The 17,765-nt window shown below is 46.5% G+C and overlaps 1 protein-coding gene across 1 annotated transcript in view; it reads left to right on the plus strand.

Moving 5' to 3' along the window:
* Nucleotides 1-2,419: 2,419 nt before the first annotated feature.
* Nucleotides 2,420-17,765, plus strand: part of Arhgap35 (Rho GTPase activating protein 35) — a 105,097-nt gene continuing 89,751 nt past the window's right edge. Inside the window, exon 1 of the mRNA XM_052172179.1 lies at nt 2,420-2,638. The gene's annotated coding sequence lies outside the window, so the exon portion shown is untranslated. The remainder of the gene's footprint in view (nt 2,639-17,765) is intronic.

Here is a 17,765-nt window from a genome sequence, read left to right on the forward strand (position 1 = left end):
GACCAGAAGAGGGCATCAGTTTCCCTGGAACTGGAATTTCAGGCAGTAGTGAGCTGGACTACAACCTGAGTCTTTGGTCTTAACCTCTGATCTAGCTTTACACCTCCCTGTAAGCACTGCAAACCAACAACAGTAATAATAATAAACTGTCCGGTTATTTTTGCTTTGCTCTTGCGTTCTTTTGTGCAACTCCACCATCATTCTTTTTCAACACTCAGGAAGCAGAGGCAGAGGACAATCACACATTCAATTCCAGTCTGAGCTACATAGGAAATTCCAGGGTAGCCAGGGAGAGCTAGTGAGAAAAACGTCAATGGAAATTATCTTTAGCCAGGCTGGTGGCCTTTAATCCAACACTGGGGGAGGGTGGGGGGGAGGCAGAGGCAGATCTCTGTGAATTCAAGGCCAGCCTGGTCTACAAAGCAAGTTCCAGGACAGCTGGGTTACACAGAGAAACCCTGTCTCAAAAAAACGAAAAGAAAAGTACCTTTAGTTTACTCCAGGCACTCAGTGCTTAAGATGGAACTGAATGCCTTGTGTATCTATGCAAGCATTCTACAAATGACTTCTGTCCTCAACCTCAAGTAATGATGATCTCTTCAGCCCACACCACAAGAACCTGCCATCTCAACAAACTTTAATAAGAGGCTTTATTTGCTGGGGTGTTTTAAAATTTTAGCACACGAGCTAGGCAGTGGTGGCGCACACCTGTAATCCCAGCACTTGGGAGGCAGAGGCAGGTGGATTTCTGAGTTCCAGGCCAGCCTGGTCTACAGAGTAAGTTCCAGGACAGCCAGGGCCACACAGAGAAACCCTGTCTCAAAAAACAAAACAATACAAAGCAAAATTTCAGCACATGTAATTTTATTTAGCAATGCTTACTGAGTACTCAATACGTGTAAATCATTCCCTTATACCCCACCCTCAATTAGAGACACAGTAAGGAGATATAAGAGGTCACATCCACATTTCTCTCATTACAGTGTAATATATTCATAGTTTTTCTGTTGTGGTTTATCCTTTGCTAAGAGTAACTCACCAGTTATTATGGATATTAATGTATAAGGGAAATCGCCCACATTTTACAGGGTTCTAGTAGTTCGAGGATCTCACCGTGAATCGTGGCCATAGGGACTATTATATCTCATTCGATTCTCCAAGTGATCTTTTGAGGTCAGTATCATTGTTATCCCACTTTACGGATGAAAAGCCTGGAAAAAGTGCAACGTTGAATTGGAAACACGTGCTTCCTTCATGCATTCCCCAGTTAGGCGCCGGGAAAGCCTGTCTTTCACAATCCATCCTTTCAGAGGGCTCCCAGAGGAATATAAAGTTAGAGGGGAACCCTTTCACATCACCATTTGCCCTGCAAGCACCCAAAGTGACATGTGGTTTGTTGTCATCTGCCCGATGCTGACCTGGAGGCTAGGGCTGCAATGCAGGGCCTGTCCTCCCTCTGCCTGGGTGAAATCACCAGCAACTTGTATCAACGCGCCTGGCCCACAGGTTTTTCTTCAGCGCCCGGGAAAGAGCACGTGCCCCCTGTCTCCGCCCACTCTTCCGGGCTGGCCAACGGCGAGCTTCGATTGGGCTGCGGAGGACCACGCCCCCTTCCCTTGCCCAATCGGCTCCCTCGCTGGGTACGCTCCCTTCTTCACAGCCACGCCTCGCCACCCCACGTTACGTCTATCCCTCTCTCCACCCCCCCACCTCCGTTATCCCGAGGCTGCGGCTTGACGAGGCGAACCCACCTCCCTCTGCCTCCCATTGGCTAGCGAGGTCCCGCGCGAGCGGAGCCCTAAGTCCCCGCCCTCACAAGCCGGCCCATGCCTCTCAGAGCTGGCTTTCTCCTGGAGCTGGCGCGGTGTGGGGAGGGGTGGCGGGGATCTGTCGCCTGGAACGCGCAACGCCGTGCGCGCCCCTTGCGGGCCCCTCCCTCCCTTTGGCGGCTTCGCAGGCTGCAGCCGTCTCTGCGCACGCGCGCTAAGCCCCCCCCCCCCCGTGCGCCCCCCCACCCCCTGTGCCAGGTCGCGGGTGTCCTCGCGCTGTGTGAATCTGGCGCCGCAGCCGCTGGGGTAGCGGCGTTTTCCTCCGGCGCGCACGCGCACTCGCGCCCTTGGTGTCCGCTCGTGCCTGTCCTCCCGGGCTACAGTCCTCGCGGTGCGCTTGGCCCTGTGGGCCGCTATCCACCTCCCAAACCCCGCCCCAGCGCCTCTCGTCCCGCAGAATCGCACGCGCACTTGCGAGAGGGTCTCCAGCACGCGCACGGCCGCGGCGGCCGCAGGAAGGAGGCGACAGCGTCGCCGCCGCTGCCGCCGCCGCCTCCTCCGCCGCCATTGCGCGGGAGGGAGGGAGCGAGAGAGCGAGGCTGATCCGCCCTCCCCCTGGTTCCCGCCCCTCCCCCTTCCCCTCCCCGCCCCCCGCCCCGAGGGAGAGCCGCGGCGCGGCGGGAGGAGGTGGAGGAGGCGGAGGAGGGAGCCCGCGAGGGAGGGTCCACCCGGCCCCCCGCCGCCCGAGCCGCCGGAGCCGCCTCAGCGGCCTCAGGAACGAGTCGCTAGGGGAACATGGCGCCGGGCCCGCCGTCGCTGCGGCCGGGATCGAGGAGGCCGGGGCCGCGCTGAGGGCGCCCCCAAGGCTGGTAAGTGTCTCGTAGCTGGCGGAGGGGAATGTGGGGACGGGCGAGGCGCCGGGCGCCGCCCCGCTGCGGGATCCAAGGGTGGGGGGAAAGGCGGGGACCGCGGGGCCCGGAGCCCGCGAACAATGGAGGAGCCGGAGGGGGAGGGGAGGGAGCGCCCCCCCAGCGCCCCGCGGTCCCCGCGTCCCGGCCGCTGCATGCCCGGGCCCGGCCCGCGCGGCCCGCCTTGCCCTTCCTATTCGCCAGTGTCCCCGCAGCCCTGCAATCCCGGCGTCTGCCTCCACACACGCCCCACCACCACCCGGCGAGGGATCTCGGTGTCTCTCAGCCTCCACTCGAGATACCCGACTCCCAATTCTGAGTCGTCTTCTTTCCCACTTTCTTCCCCCGACCCCCAGTCATCCCTTCGCCACCTCCTGGAGTCGGCTGTGCTCCTGGGACAACCTACCTCCCCATTGACCCCTCTGTATCCCTTCTGGCGCCCACTTTGGACATCCATGGCCCTTCTATCTGACCTGTTTTCTGCCAGCATCACTTTTGGGAGGAAATCCCCATCCGCCTTCTTTGGCCTATCTACTGTTGTTATCCCTGCCTTAGACCATCTTGCGTCTCCAGGAGCTGTCCCTTTAGGACCTGCGGATCCACCTCCGTGGAGAACCATACTAGGCGTCTGTCGATGTAAGCACTGCTCTGCTGCCCTCCCGGTCTTTGCTTTGGATACATCATTCCTCCTCACATCTGGGCCCAACTGCCCCACATTTTTGCCGAGTCGTAACCCTGAACCTTCTGCAGCTCCTTGGGGTGCCCCTAGGCTGCTTCTCCTGCTGGTCTCAGATTTAGCTGCTCTTTGCTCGCTTTCTTTTTCTCAGTGCTTGCTCCCGGTTTGCCATTCAGACCCTGTCGTCTTTTCCAGACCTTTCTGCCTGCCAACTCTGCCCCTGTGCAGGCGCTCTGATCTTGCATGCACTCCCCTGTGGTGCCTTTTCTTTTACCCCCTTTTCTGTCCTTTAGGGCATCTCATTTTTGCCATTCCCCTTAGCAGACCTCTGCCCTAACCCCGACTGCACGCAGTTGTACTCTGCTCCTCTGTTCTCGTTGAGTCTCCTCTCTTTCCCACCTTTATTTCAGTGCCTCTCTGCTCCGTTCATTCATGCGTTCCCTGTCCCCAAGCCCATCTCCACTAAGTTCACGTACACCTAGGACTGCTTGCACGTATTTGTTCCTCTCCCTTGCTCCTGGTGTGCCTCTGCACGTTGGGTGACTCTACCCCCCCCCCCCCCCACACACACACACACCACACTCTGCCCATTCTGCCCATTTTCCCACAGGCTTTTCTCCTTCGTTCTCTTTATTTGGTGCCCTTTCCTTGTAACCCCCTTTTGGAGCTGTCCATTTGTCTGTGTAGTTTTGAACCGTTTTTAACTTCACCGTTGCTGTCCTTGTCAAAGTGACCATCTTCAACACTAATCTCGTGTTCTACCTTTGGTCCCTCTTAATTCTAACCCACATCCCCCACTCAGCCTTTCACTGGATTTTTTTCCTTCATTTGTTCATTGTGTTGCTCTGCCTCTCACCTCCTTTCAAGTCCTTTTCCTTAGTTCTAACCTGGAGGTATCATTCCTTTCTCATTATTCCCATCTCCCCTTTCTTGGAGCCTACACATTCTTGTATCGATGCTCATTTTCTTTTGATACCCGTCTCCCAGTTCCTTTATTCTTGTGCTTCTTGCTTTTCTCACTCATAGATTTCTGCCTTTTTCCTCATACTCTGTCAGGCTCCCTTTCTAATACTTACCTCGTACCACACCTGCTGCTCAGGGTCTCCATCCTCTCCCACCAGCTTCTCCACTGAGGACATCTCTGTCTCAGGGTCTGTCTTTACCTGTTCTGCGTCTCAGCATCTGTCAGGGTAGGTTGAGCCGAGGTGCTCTGGGCCCTGATCCAGGCTGCAGAGTCTCTGTGGAGTCCTGAGTGTTTGGAATTTTATCCTCAAAAGTCCTCCTGAGATTTGTTTCAGAGCTAGGGATTGATTGGCTGCAGCTCTCTGCAGTCTGGGAGTGTCTCCCCATTTCTCTGATTCGTATCAAGGTCAGTGATGGTGGTAGGGTTTGTCTGTTGCCCCATTCATGTTCTCCCTCTCCCTCTCTGGGAGCAGCTTTGTGCCCTTGGGAAAGGGGACTGCAGCTGCTTCTGACTCTTTATTCTCCTCACTGGGCTCCTTGCGTCTCTGAGCAGTTGTAGACAGTTGTACGCTCTGTACTCTTCCACCTCCACCACAGACCAGCACACCCCACCCCCAGAAGCATTTAGGAGTATGTATTTTGTTTTTTGTTGGTTTTTTTTTTTGTTGTTGTTTGTTTTTTTTTCATCAGCTGAAAAGTCATATTCTTGTTTTACTCCAGGCCACGGAAATGCCAGTTCTCAAGTTTTTCAGGTCCCAGGGGTTACTGAGGCCATATTTGGTGTTTACAGGCTCTAGCCTTCAGAAGCAGTAGTCGTGCCTTCTTGCCTAGCCTTTGATTAATGCTGTGACCTTGGGGGTCCGGCTAGACCTAGTGGGTTTCTTCCTTTTTCACCTCTGCCCCCTGGAAGACTGCAGCTTCCTGGTCTTCAGAATGGTGAGAGCCTGGGTTTGGAAAGCATTTGTGCTTGTTGTTGAAAGGAAGAGTGCCAAGTGTCATTCCGGTTTCTGCCCTCTGGTGTAGCCGGCCTCCGAGCCACAGGAGCCCAGTGCCTGGCTGGGCAGACCCACGCTGCCTGTGCGGGAGCCAGTGGTGAGTTCTGACAGCCCCGACTCTATGAGGGGCCTGGCTGCTAGAGTGGAGAGGGCTGTCAAGAGCTGACTGTGGATTGCATTCGGGATTGTTGTCTGGACTGTGCCTTTCCTACCTTTCTGACTCTGTCTTCCGCAAGTTCTTCAATGATTTTGTGGTGGGGGTTCAGGAAAGTGATTCTGAAGTAGAGGTAGCTTTTTACCAAGAGCTATCTGACCTTATTTGTTCTTTAACTTGGGAGGGGGCGAAGTTTGGTGTGTTGTAGGTTTATTCTATTTCTTGAGTAAACTTAAATCGAAAGCCTTTTGTTGTTTTTGTTGTTATCGTTGTTTTCTTCTCTGTGGCCTAGGGCAATTGCATATTAAGACAGCTATTCAGCTGTGAAGGCACATTTATTGGAAGGACTTTCTTAACTGAGCTATGATCAGACTGTTTATTTCAGCACCTGCTTAGAAATAGTGCCGTGTGAACACATTCGGAATAAAAAATCTTCACTGTCAGCTACAGAATTAGATCATTGACTCATCCAATGTTAGGGTATTTGTGTACAAGAACATGGAGGGGTGCATAATAGATCTGTGTGCCTCTTCTAGCTTTCTAGGACTGTAGGTTTTCTGGGTTCAAGTCTTGTTTCTTTTTCTTGTCAGCTCTGCATTGTGTGGTTGGAAGTTGGTGTCTTGCACGTCGTTGCTAGGCTTGTACTGCACGGAGCTGTGGGACTTTAAGCCCTGAGAAGAACAGTGCGGATTTTGATGCTTGTGTGACACTTTTGTTTGTTTCTAATAGTGTTTGTTTGGCCTCATGTCACAATTTCCTGTATTTATTTTAGAGTTTGTGTTCTCCAAGTCAGTACAAATAGTTGTCTTTTTTTCATTCTTATGTGGAGGTGACACCTACTTAAGAATAGGAACAACTGTGTGCGCAACACCACTACAACATATGTTTCCAGGGTCTTCCTAACACTGGCAGCCTAAAAAGTTCTGCATCAAAGCTGAGTTCACATAATAGGAAGAGGGGTGACAGAAAGAACAAAGAGCTGTTTTTCCTCCTAAGCTGGGAATTAATGTCTCAGGACTGTCATATTTCTCTGGTGGTAGTGGAGGCTCCAGTCCCAGAATTGACATTTGCTTTCGTGATGGAATTGGGTGCTACAAAAATGTGAGGTGGTAGCCTTGGCCGTATGGAACAGTTCCTTTGCCAGTTGGGGCAGAGTGTGAAGCAAGAGACGGCAGCAGATGACTTTTTGCTGTGCACTAGTGTGTCTTTAAGGGCTCTTAGCTTGTCTAGATTTTTAGAACTAGCTCCATGAGAGTCCTTTCTTAACCCCTCCCCCTCTTTAAAACTAACCTTTCTTTGTGCCCATGTCTCCTTTTCCTTGCCCATAACCTTCCTTTTCTTAGTTGGCTTGATGATGCCTCAGGATAAATCACAAGTCAGAAACTCTAATTCTTTTTTGTTTTGTTTTGTTTTTTGTATTTTTTTTTTTTTTTTTTTTTTTTGTTTTTTTTTTAGACAGGGTTTCTCTGTGTAGCCCTGGCTGTCCTGGAACTCACTCTGTAGCCCTGGCCTCAAACTCAGAAACCAGCCTGCCTCTGCCTCCGCCTCCCAAGGGCTGGGATTAAAGGCTTGTGCTATTCTTCATACCAGACAGATCAGTGAAGGTATCTGGCCTGAATAGTGATTGACTTTAGGAAAAGGTCAGTTGGAAAGGGTACAGGTTGCATAGTTAGTAGATGGTTGTAGCCTCGTGCCTGTGTGTATGGTCGGTCTTCCAGAGACAATACAGCAGATTAGATCATCGTAGCTAGAGGAGGATGGGGCAGTAGGGACTAAGCTGGGTGGCTTTGCCAACCTTGGTCAGATGTGGTCTCTTGAAATGTATTGAACCTCTTGCAGGTCCTTCTTGTGATTTTGTAGGACTGTTGTTGTTTGCCACCTGGCAATCTAAACTGTGTCTTTTGTTCGTTTACTTTAATTTTTCGAGGCAGGATCTCACATAGCCCAGGCAGGCCTCTTATCTGGATATATACCTGAGGATAGCTTTTCAATCATCTCTCTGCTTCTGTCTACAAAATTCTGGGATTGCAGGTATGCACTACCACATCTGGTGTAATTTATCCAATCCATGTGACTTCTGATTAATCGTTTGATCAGAACGATTTATTTATTTAAATTAATTTATTTAAATTTACTTATTTAAATTTTCTACCTTTCACAAACCCCAAAGATGACTTGGCTGTAGATGGAAGATGAGTAGCAGAAATACCACGTTGGGCCCGGGAGTTTTGTGGAGTCTCTAGTCTAAAATATCAAACTGAAAGGCTTGCCTGGGGTCACGTGGTAGGCTTCCGCTACAAGAGCTTGGACACAAGATCAGGGGCCTGTCAAGGCCTTATCCTAATTAATTAGGATTGGGGACAGCTTGGTTCTCCACTGGGATGGAGATCCCTGTCTGAAGACTGGAGTTCAACCCTGATCGTAGACTCCATTCAGTAGGACAAACTGTTGGAAGAGCTGGGTTAGTGCTCCTAGTCCTGTGTTAGGATCTCCCTTTTGTCCTTGTCATGCACTAAAACAGACTTGAGATAGGGCTTTCTTGGCCTTACCTTTGTGGATACTTTTTTTTCAATGGAAAATATATACTGCCACTTTCTAAGCCATTCATATGGAAATTAGTTTATAACACTGGGGGGGGTGCTCTCCAGATTTCATAAGCTACATAACTCAGCTTACACCTCTTTTGTAAAATGGTAGGGGATTTTTCAAGCTGAGTCATTGTTGACCTAGGCTCTCAAATAGCAATGATCTGAATAGTACTTGAATTGCTGGTATTTAGAAGTGCAAACAAATCATTCGTGTTCATCTTCCCAAAAGTTTATTTCTATTTAACTTTAATACTTTATCAGACTTTATCTATAAAGAATTCTTGAAAATAAATGGGCCTGTCAATGTGACTTTCATTTATTGACATTTCTGATATTGAACACCACTGAGCTTAGAGGAGAACTGGGTCTGTTCAGCCATGAAGCGTCATTACAATAATGGAATATTTGTTTTTGCTGGAAATAGCTAACTTGCCTAACTCCTTCACCTTTCCTTATGGACAGAGTGCTGCTGTGTTACGGACTCTAGCGGCTGTGACTTGTGCATGTTCTCCTCGGGCCTGCCGTCTTCCTGCCCACTGTAGTGACACTGGGCCAGTGACAGAAAGCTTTCCATGTTGTAAAGAAATACTGGCAAAGCCCAGCATAGTGGCACACATCAGTGATCTCTGTGCCTGAGCAGGGAAGGGAGGAGGAGAGGATGTTAGGGAAATCCTCAACTACTTACTGAGTTCAAGGCCTGCCTGGGCTACAAGAGATCCTGTCTCAAAAACACCCCCTCTCCCCAGCCCCAAAACCAAACCAACTAGAAAACAATGTTGAGGAAACGCCTATCCTGACCCTTTGACTTATCAGCTCTGTGATTTGGGAACATTCTTTTTCCTTCTTGTAGAATGAAGGGATTGTATCAGATGGCTCCTGCACTGCCATATTGTGTAGCCAACATATTGAGAAATTTGGCCATTTCTGTTCCAGATTCAAATCCAGACAGCACAAAATTAGGTAAAATTAAGTTTGTCTAACAGAAGGTACAAATGTTTGGTCAAGTATTGACTGCTTAACTCCATGGTTTTTTTAGGAGACAAAAAGATAAAGTAGCTCTTGAGTGAGTCTTTTTAGTGCTGGGGAGGAACCCAGGAACACACGTTATTTGGGCATGAACTCCATCGCTGACATACAGCCTCAGCCAAAAATTTCTTTTGAGAATATTTTTAGGCAACTGGAAATGTATAGAGACACTACTGCCATAATTTGTTGACTTACAACTAAAAAAAATTATGAGGTGGGTGTATAGGCTCAGTGGTATTCTTTTGTCTGGCATGCATCTGGTCCTGGGTTCTATTTCTAGCACAGCAGTCCGCTGATATAAAACATTAAAAAGTACATAGAAATGCAGGTGTTTGGACAGAAAATACTGCTTCCTAGTTTTGTTTCATTGCTGACTATTAATCCCTACATTTGTTCATTTAATTGTGTATGTGTGTGTACACATGTGTATGTGCACGTGTACATACTGTGCCTGTTTATGCCAGGCACATATATGGAAGTCAGGAGACAACTTCTGATAGTCAGTTCTCTTCTTCTACCATGTGGGACTTGGGAATTGAACTTAGTCAAACTCAGATTGTCAGATTTGGCAGCAAGTTTCATCATCCACTAGGCAGGTCATCTTGCTAGCCTGGGTCACTATAATTATTTAGTAACTCTGAATTGCAATTGGAAAATAGGGTTGCGGTTAGAGTATGGTAGTCAGCTGTAGCTAATGGCTGAGGCTAAAATTTCCTACCTACAAAAGATCGATTTAAGAATATATTCTTGCAGAGGACCCAGGTTCTATTACCAGCATCCACATGATAGCACACAACTATCTGTAACTCAGTTCTAGGGATTCAGTGTCCTCTTCCGGTCTCAGTGGGCACCAGACACACATGGTGCACAAACATACATGCCAGCAAAACTCCCATACACAGAAAATGAAAATTAAGGAAAAAAATACATGTGTAGTTTCACTGAATGTTTTCCTGTCCACATTTAAATGAAAGGTCAACATCATGGATTTATCTCTTGGAGCCTGTGTTAGGTATGAGACAAAAGGAAATGATCACTGTTAATTGCCATAGGTAATTAAAGAGGACTCTCTGTTCAGTAACAAATTGATTGTATACAAATGAAAGTCAGTGCTGCATTAACACGAGATTAGTGGCGTCTTGAAATCTATGTCTTTAGCAGAGTGGCTCAGAGCAAGAGGACCACCTTGGGTGGGGTGGGACAGGGTCCTGATACTGGAGATCGACACCACTCTGCTCTTAGTGACCACTTTCTCCATGACTTGAAATCCTGGTGTGTTTTTTTTAATGTTGCTGGGCAATAGAACTGTCTCCCTCTGGTTGGTCGATTGAATGCAGATAAAAACCTTTCTGAAAAGTGAAAAAGGGAGTAAGGTTTCCGATTGCTACAGAAGTGAGTCCCACCTGTTGGTGTGTGCCCAGTATTAAGCCCCTAAAACTGGAAAATGGCAGTAGTAGCTTTTGGACTTGAGATGTGTTGATAAATACTTACTCTCTTGTACACAGATCTTTGTAAGTTATTGTTGTTGTTGTTATTATTATTATTACTACTACTACTACCCACTGCTACTACTACTTTTTTGGGTTTGAGATTGTATATGTGCACCACAGCCTGATGACTGTGGAGGACAGTGGTATTTGATTGGTTCTCCAGAACTAAAGGTATGTGAGGGTATGAGCTTCTAGTATGGGTACTAGAAACTAAATCCAGAGCCTCTGCAAGAGGAGCAAGTGCTCTTAACTACTAGCCCAAATAAATAGTATATAAATTGATGCATATATATATATATTAATATATGTTATATATATGCATATATATATATGTGCATACACAGACATTTTTTTTTTAAGTTAGGGTCTCACTGTAATCCTGGCTAACCTGAAACATACTTTGGTAGAATTTGGTAGCTTTGAGCACACGGTGACCCTTCCCTTCTGACTTGGCCTCCTGATACTGGGATTTAAAGGTGTGTGTCACTATGCCCACAATTTTAAGTTATACATATATGTATACATACATACATACATATCCTAGAACTCACCCTATAGACCAGACTGGCCTTCAACTCAGAAACCCACCTGCCTCTGCCTCCTCAGTGCTGGGATTAAAGGTGTGCACCACCACTACCACCACCACCACCACCCTGTTAATTAATGTTGAGGGAAGGCTCTCAGTGTGTAGCTTGGCTAGCCTCCCAGCCCAGATGCCTCCTACCTCAGCCCCCTGACGTTTTGGATTGCTAGCATGTACCACCACACTGGGTTATTTGTACTATCATTATAGGCTAAGAAGCAGAGGTACAAACCATGATCCTATATGAACATGTCCTGATGTTTACATATTTAAAAGATGAAAATCTAAATGTTTTAACCTTAGGGGAATTATGAAAAATAAACTTATGAAAAAGTTTAAAAGTATGTTTTTCAAGAATACTTAACATGGGAAAGTGCATATAAAATTAAGTGTTTGTCGCCGGGTGGTGTTGGCGCACGCCTTTAATCCCAGCATTTGGGATTAAAGAAAAAACAAACAAACAAAAACCCAAATTAAGTGTTGTGGGGGGGAGCATGATGTAGAACTGAATACAGGGTGGATCTAGTTAAACCATGGGAAAGAGTGAAGTGCTGAAGTGTTAGCTGAGCTATCTCTGTTGTAGAATTTGGGGTAAGGACCATTGTTTTTCCTGAGTTGTAAATTTGTGTGTGTGTGTTTTAAAGATTTATGTGCATGAGTGTATTTTTGTTTTTGTTGTTTTGTTTTGTTTTGTTGGATTTAGTTTTTTCAAGACAGGGTTTCTCTGTGTAGCCCTGGCTGTCCTGGAACTCACTCTGTAGATCAGGCTGGCCCCGAACTCAGAAATCAGCCTGCCTCTGCCTCCCAAGTGCTGGGATTACAGGCGTGCGCCACCACCGCCCAGCTGTATGAGTGTTTTAACTTCATATATGTCTGTGCACCACATGCATGCCTAATGTCCAGGGAAGTCAGGAGAGGGCATTGGATCTGAACTGGAGTTACAGATGGTTGTGAGCTAAAATGTGGGTGCTGGGAACTGAGCCTGGGTCATGAGCAAGGGCAGCACATTCCCTTAATAAAGGCAGGGTTTCACTTTACTCTGTCTAGCCTGGAACTTGATGTGTCCATAAGGCTGACCTCAAACTCACAAAGGTCTGCCTGTCTGCCTCTGCATCAGTTCTGCTGGAATTAAAGCCCAGCTGATATGTCTGTGTACCCCATGCTTGCCTGGTCTAAAGATGGTTATAAGCTGCTATGTGGGTGCTAGGAACTGAAACTGTATCTTCTGGAAGAACTGCCAGTGCTCTTAGCTACTAAATCATCTCTCCAGTCCCCTTTACTATATATACATAAACATATATGTATATAGTATGTATATACTACATGTAGCATATATGTAATATATAGTGTATACTTAATATATACTATATATAGTATATATACTATATATAGTATAAATGGCAGATTTAGGGGGGGGGAGTGCTGTGCATTCATGCCGCTATGCATGTGTGGTGACTGATGGACAACATTTTAGAGTGCATTTTTTTTCCCCCAGAGAATGGGAGTTGAGACGGGTTTCTCTTGTGTAGTTCCAGCTGTTCTGGAGCTCACTTTGTAGACCAGGCTGGCCTTGAACTCAGAGGGCTGCTTGCTTCTACCTCCTATTGCTGGGTTTAAAGTCATGTGCCACCAAATCCAGCTGCATTATCATCATCATCATCATCATCATCATCATTATTCCTGATTTTAGAAAAAAAAGTTAAGCAAGTCACTGAACCGTATGTTTTTCTATATAAAATCAAAAGGAAAATTATGCTGAAAAACAAATCAAGGAGATCTTTTGGACTCTAGTCCCTTCGGGGCAGATACTATTTCTCATAGAGTAATCGAATTAATTATTAACAGCAGCCACTGCTTACTTTGTACCAGTGGCTGCCAAGCAAGTGCTCCTCTCCTCGCAGGCACCCTCCCAGGTGGGCGTTGTTCCAGCTCCGAGGAGGGGAACTGAGGCACATGAGTGAGGTCCTAGCCTACAGCCACCTGGCCAACCATCCTGGGTGGAAAGCTTCTCTGACTGCCTTTCCCTTTCCAGGATGTTCCACACAAAGTGATCTCTCCCAGAGATGAACTGGCTGGCAGTCGGAGCACAGTTCTGCCCAGTTAATCCCCTGTATGTTCTTTTTTTTTTTTTTTTTTCGATATAATTTATTTACATTTCAAATGATTTCCCCTTTTCCAGCCCCCCCCCACTCCCCGAAAGTCCCGTAAGCCCCCTTCTCTTCCCCTGTCCTCCCTCCCACCCCTTCCCAGTTCCCCGTTCTGGTTTTGCCAAATACTGTTTCACTGAGTCTCCCCTGTATGTTCTTGGTTCAAGGAGAAAGAGGTCAGAGTCAGGAATAGCCATGAGGTTAATTGTGTCTTTTTCACATTTTGGGGTGCTTTAGTGGTGGTCGGTACAGTGAAGAGACAAGGGTCTCACTAGATGCTCCAGGCTTACTTTGAACTGGAGATCCTCCTGCCTCAGCCTCCAAAATGTTGGGATTACCAGAATGTGTCACCATACCTGACCTGTGTCTTCTCTTTTTTTATCTGCCAAAATGTGTTTAAAGAGTTAAGTAATTTAAATAAACAACGCAGAAAGCTCTAGGGAGGTGGAAATGGATGGATCTTGAATTCTGATTCATCCTCAACAAGCTTGGGAGTTCAGGCCTGCCTGAGCTGGAGATCCCATTTCCAAAAAAACCCCCAAAATTACATAGTTTTACGTACTATCTCATCTCTTTAATTCCATCTATTGAAATCATGTGCACAGTTAGAAGCTGCTAAGCAGGAGAAGAGCGCAGGCGGGTTCTTTGTAGCTCATCGGTAGGAGGACAGAAGTTTTATTTATCCTTTTACCTCCTCATTCAGCCACTGTTTGGGTGATAAGAAGTTAAGGGTGCCAGTTACACAAATTGCACGTCCTTCTTGCCGAGTATGTGGGCCACTGAGGAACAAAGGCCCCTCTTCCCTTACAGGTAACACAAGGAGCACACTGTTTCTTCTGTACCAAAAAGTACAGATTTGAGAGGCCAGTGGCCTGATTCTTCCTGATCTTATCTTAAAGAATTAAGTGTGACTAAACATTTCAATTCAAGAATGCATTGACTGGGGCTAAGACAGATTTCATCTGAGGAAAAATCCTTTTTTTTTTCTTTTTTTTTTTTTTTTTAGGAAGCTGGTTGAGTTCATGTTTCTCTTGAATAAGGAATAATCTGGGCCAGTGTGCAGCTAACTGGTAGAGCACTTGCCTATGCACAGGTCTGATTTTCATTCCCAGCCCCACAGGGAAGAACGAATAATTTGGGAATTATGTGTACCACATTGGCTTTTATTGTAGCTATTTAACAGAACACCTATATGCACAGCATGCATTTTTATTGGCCACTAGTTTTTGCTCATGAGGGCATGCATACCTTTAATCTCTGCACTCAGGAGGCTGAGGGTCTTGAGTTGAGGTTAGCCTAGATTATATAGTTCTATTTTAAATAAAAAATAAATAAAGGATGGATGTGGTGTTGTATACCTTCATTTCAGTACTGACAGAGGCAGGCGGACCACTAGGAATTGAGACCCCATTTCAAAAAATAATGTAAATAAGAAAAAACAAATCAGGAAAGATTTTGGACAGCTCTGCCAGTTTGTTTTGGTCCCAAGACAAGAAGAACCCAGGGCCTCAAGGTTCATACCTGCAGCTCATTGCATTATTTTTATTTCTAGTGCAGGTCTGACAGATAATCTTGAGTTTAGTGTTTGTTGACTTAAAATGGTGAGTGTGGGGCATGATGATGTCCACCTCTGATCTCAACACATGACAGACAGTCAGAGGTAGGAGAATTAGAATTCAAAGTCAGCCTTGTTTGCATGAGATCCTGTCTCCAAAAAAAAGGTGTGGGAAGTGGTCTGGAGAGTTACCTCACTTAATGGTGTGTTCACCTAACACACAGCCCTAGGTTCTAGTGCACAAAAATCAGGCATTTGAGTTTTAGGTTAGCCTGGGCTACAGGAGACCCTGTCATCATTGTTTTGCCATCCCCTTTTCCTTTTAAGATCTTGAGGAAAAACCTGGAGAGGCTGCAGTCTTGAGTATTTTGGTCCTTATTAGAATATTGGGATTCCTCAAACTGTTCAGGGGAAGGAACATTTTCTTTGCTGTTTTCAGTTGCTTCTTACCAATCTTATGACATGGGGCTGGTTATTTTACTTTATTTTATTTAAGATTTATTTACTGTCACATGTGAATACACTGTAGCTGTCTTCAGACACACCAGAAGAGGGCATCAGAACTCATTACGGATGGTTGTGAGCCACCTGGTAGTTGCTGGAATTTGAACTTAGGACCTTTGGAAGAGCAGTCAGTGCTCTTAACCACTGGGCCATCTCTCCGGCCCTGGGACTGGTTATTTTTATTGTGAGTTGTATATAAAATGGGCTCAATGCTGATTCTGCCTGCTTAGTCTTTTTACCATCATGGACTAAAAGTAGAGCAATGAGAACTCTGTGAAGTTGGGAAACCCTTGTGGAGAGGAGAGACGGTACAGGAATGTCCAGATAAGCATTAGGTTGCCCTAGGCTGGATCTGTCCCTTAAGTGGAGCAGACCTGCTGCTGAGCTCCTTATCTCGTAGTCTTTGCAGCTGCAAAGACTGTCTCTGCCCCAGGTCACAGTGACTCTTGGGGTCTTATCAGCAAGTATCTTCCTTGTGGAGATGGTAACTCCTGGCCACAGGTGAGGTATCAGTTGTTTTTATTTGTCAGACCATCCAGCCCTAGGCCAGGCCTCAGCCACTTTCTCTCTCTGCAGTTGTGAGGCCCAGTCCTTTCCCTCTCCCCTGAGGCAAGACAAAACTTCTGGTGACTCAGCTACCTCCTGGGAAGAGCAGATCAGGTCAGCTCAGCTCAGACTGCACAAGTGACTACCATAGGGTCTCCGTGCAAATTCAGGCTCTGAGGGTGGGTTTGGGAAGCCTGGATGGAGAGTGAATGTCTGCCCAGGTGGCAGAAGGTGCTCACCAAATGCCCGTTAGTGCTGTGATGCCTGGAGTGCCTCTTAGGACCACCTGAGAGGATGGTGGTGGGAAAGTTTACTAACCACAAGTTCCTGGATTTTGTTCAGGAAGGGGCTGAGGGAGAAAATAGGCTCACGGGTCAGACTAGAAATAGTATTTCCCAAGAAAGTTGATGGACTTGCATGGACATATGGAAGTATGGAGGTATGCAGTTTTTGTTTTTGTTTGTTTGTTTGTTGTTGTTTTTGGATTTGGTTTTTTTCAAGATAAAGTTTCTCTTTTTAGCCCTGGCTGTCCTGGAACTTACTTTGTAGACCTGGCTGGCCTCGAACTCAGAAATCCGCCTGCCTCTGCCTCCCAGAGTGCTTGGATTACAGGCGTGTGCCACTACGCCTGGCACGTTTTTTAAATCTTGCTTTACATGACAGCAACAAGAATATCAGTCAGATACTTAGGAGACTTAGATTCTTGACAGTGTCCCTCCATGTCACCTTAAACAAATCAGATTACTATTAATAGCTAACAGGGTATTTATGAGGAGTGTAGGCAGTGGATAAAAAATAATTGCATATAGAAGCATTCACTTAATAGGGATTACAGTTTTCAGAGAGTATTGGTTGGATGTCATATGTGAAGTGCACTGTGCTTGCTTGCAGAAATCCAAGGAATCCTGTATCCTGTGTCTTTTCCACTTAGTCTCACTATAAATTGTAAACTGTAAATTGGGGTCCCAGGGAAGCACTTTGATAGTTGTTTTCCCATGGTTTAAATTTCTCAGGACTTGGGGCTGGAGAGATGATTCAGTGGTAAAGAACACTTGCTGCTTTTGCTGAGGGTGTGTGTGTGTGTGTGTGTGTGTGTGTGTGTGTGTGTGTGTGTGTGATGATCTTGCAAGTTCCAGAGGTTTTGTTGCCCTCTTATGGCATCTGTAGGCACTGCATGCGCATGGTGTATATACAATAAAAATAAGTCTTATAAAACACCAGAAGAACCCTCAGGGCTTCTGTGTGATCTGCAGAACCCTTAACAGTTTGTCCTGCCCTTTCTAACTTGTACTTTCCCAGCTAAATGCCTGTCCTCATCAGGGAAGCCACCAGTACAGTGACATGTTTATGGAGTTCCATGTCAGCAGTCATAAAGCACTCTATACTACTTCCTTGCCCCTGTCCCCAGCTGCCCTGTTCCTTTCCTTGGAGGCGTCCATGGTTTGCCAGAGTCTTAGATATGTTACCCTCTCCTTTGGCATGAATATTGCCATGCTGTGGTTTGTGTCTGTATCTTTTTTGTTTGCTGTCTTGAGAGATCATTTCATACTAACACAGAAGGGTGTTTTGTTTTTGTTTTTTTACAGCTTCCTGCTATTCCATTAGACAGGTATATTACTAGTGTGCTTCCAGTTAGTGCTAGAGGGAAAACTTGGATGTGTCATTTGCTATCCATTAGAATTCTGAGGAGTGGAATGTTTGCTTGCCTGCGTTGAGACAGGGTCTCATGTGGTCTAGGATGGTATGGAACTGGCTCTTGAGCCTCTGAGACTCCTTCCTCTACCCTGAGTAGGAGAGTATAGGTGTGTATCGTACTAAGATCTACACTGTGCTGGAAGTCAGATGCAGGACTTCCTACATG

This window comes from Apodemus sylvaticus, chromosome 1 (assembly GCF_947179515.1).
Source record: "Apodemus sylvaticus chromosome 1, mApoSyl1.1, whole genome shotgun sequence".
In the NCBI taxonomy this organism is placed as follows: domain Eukaryota; kingdom Metazoa; phylum Chordata; class Mammalia; order Rodentia; family Muridae; genus Apodemus; species Apodemus sylvaticus.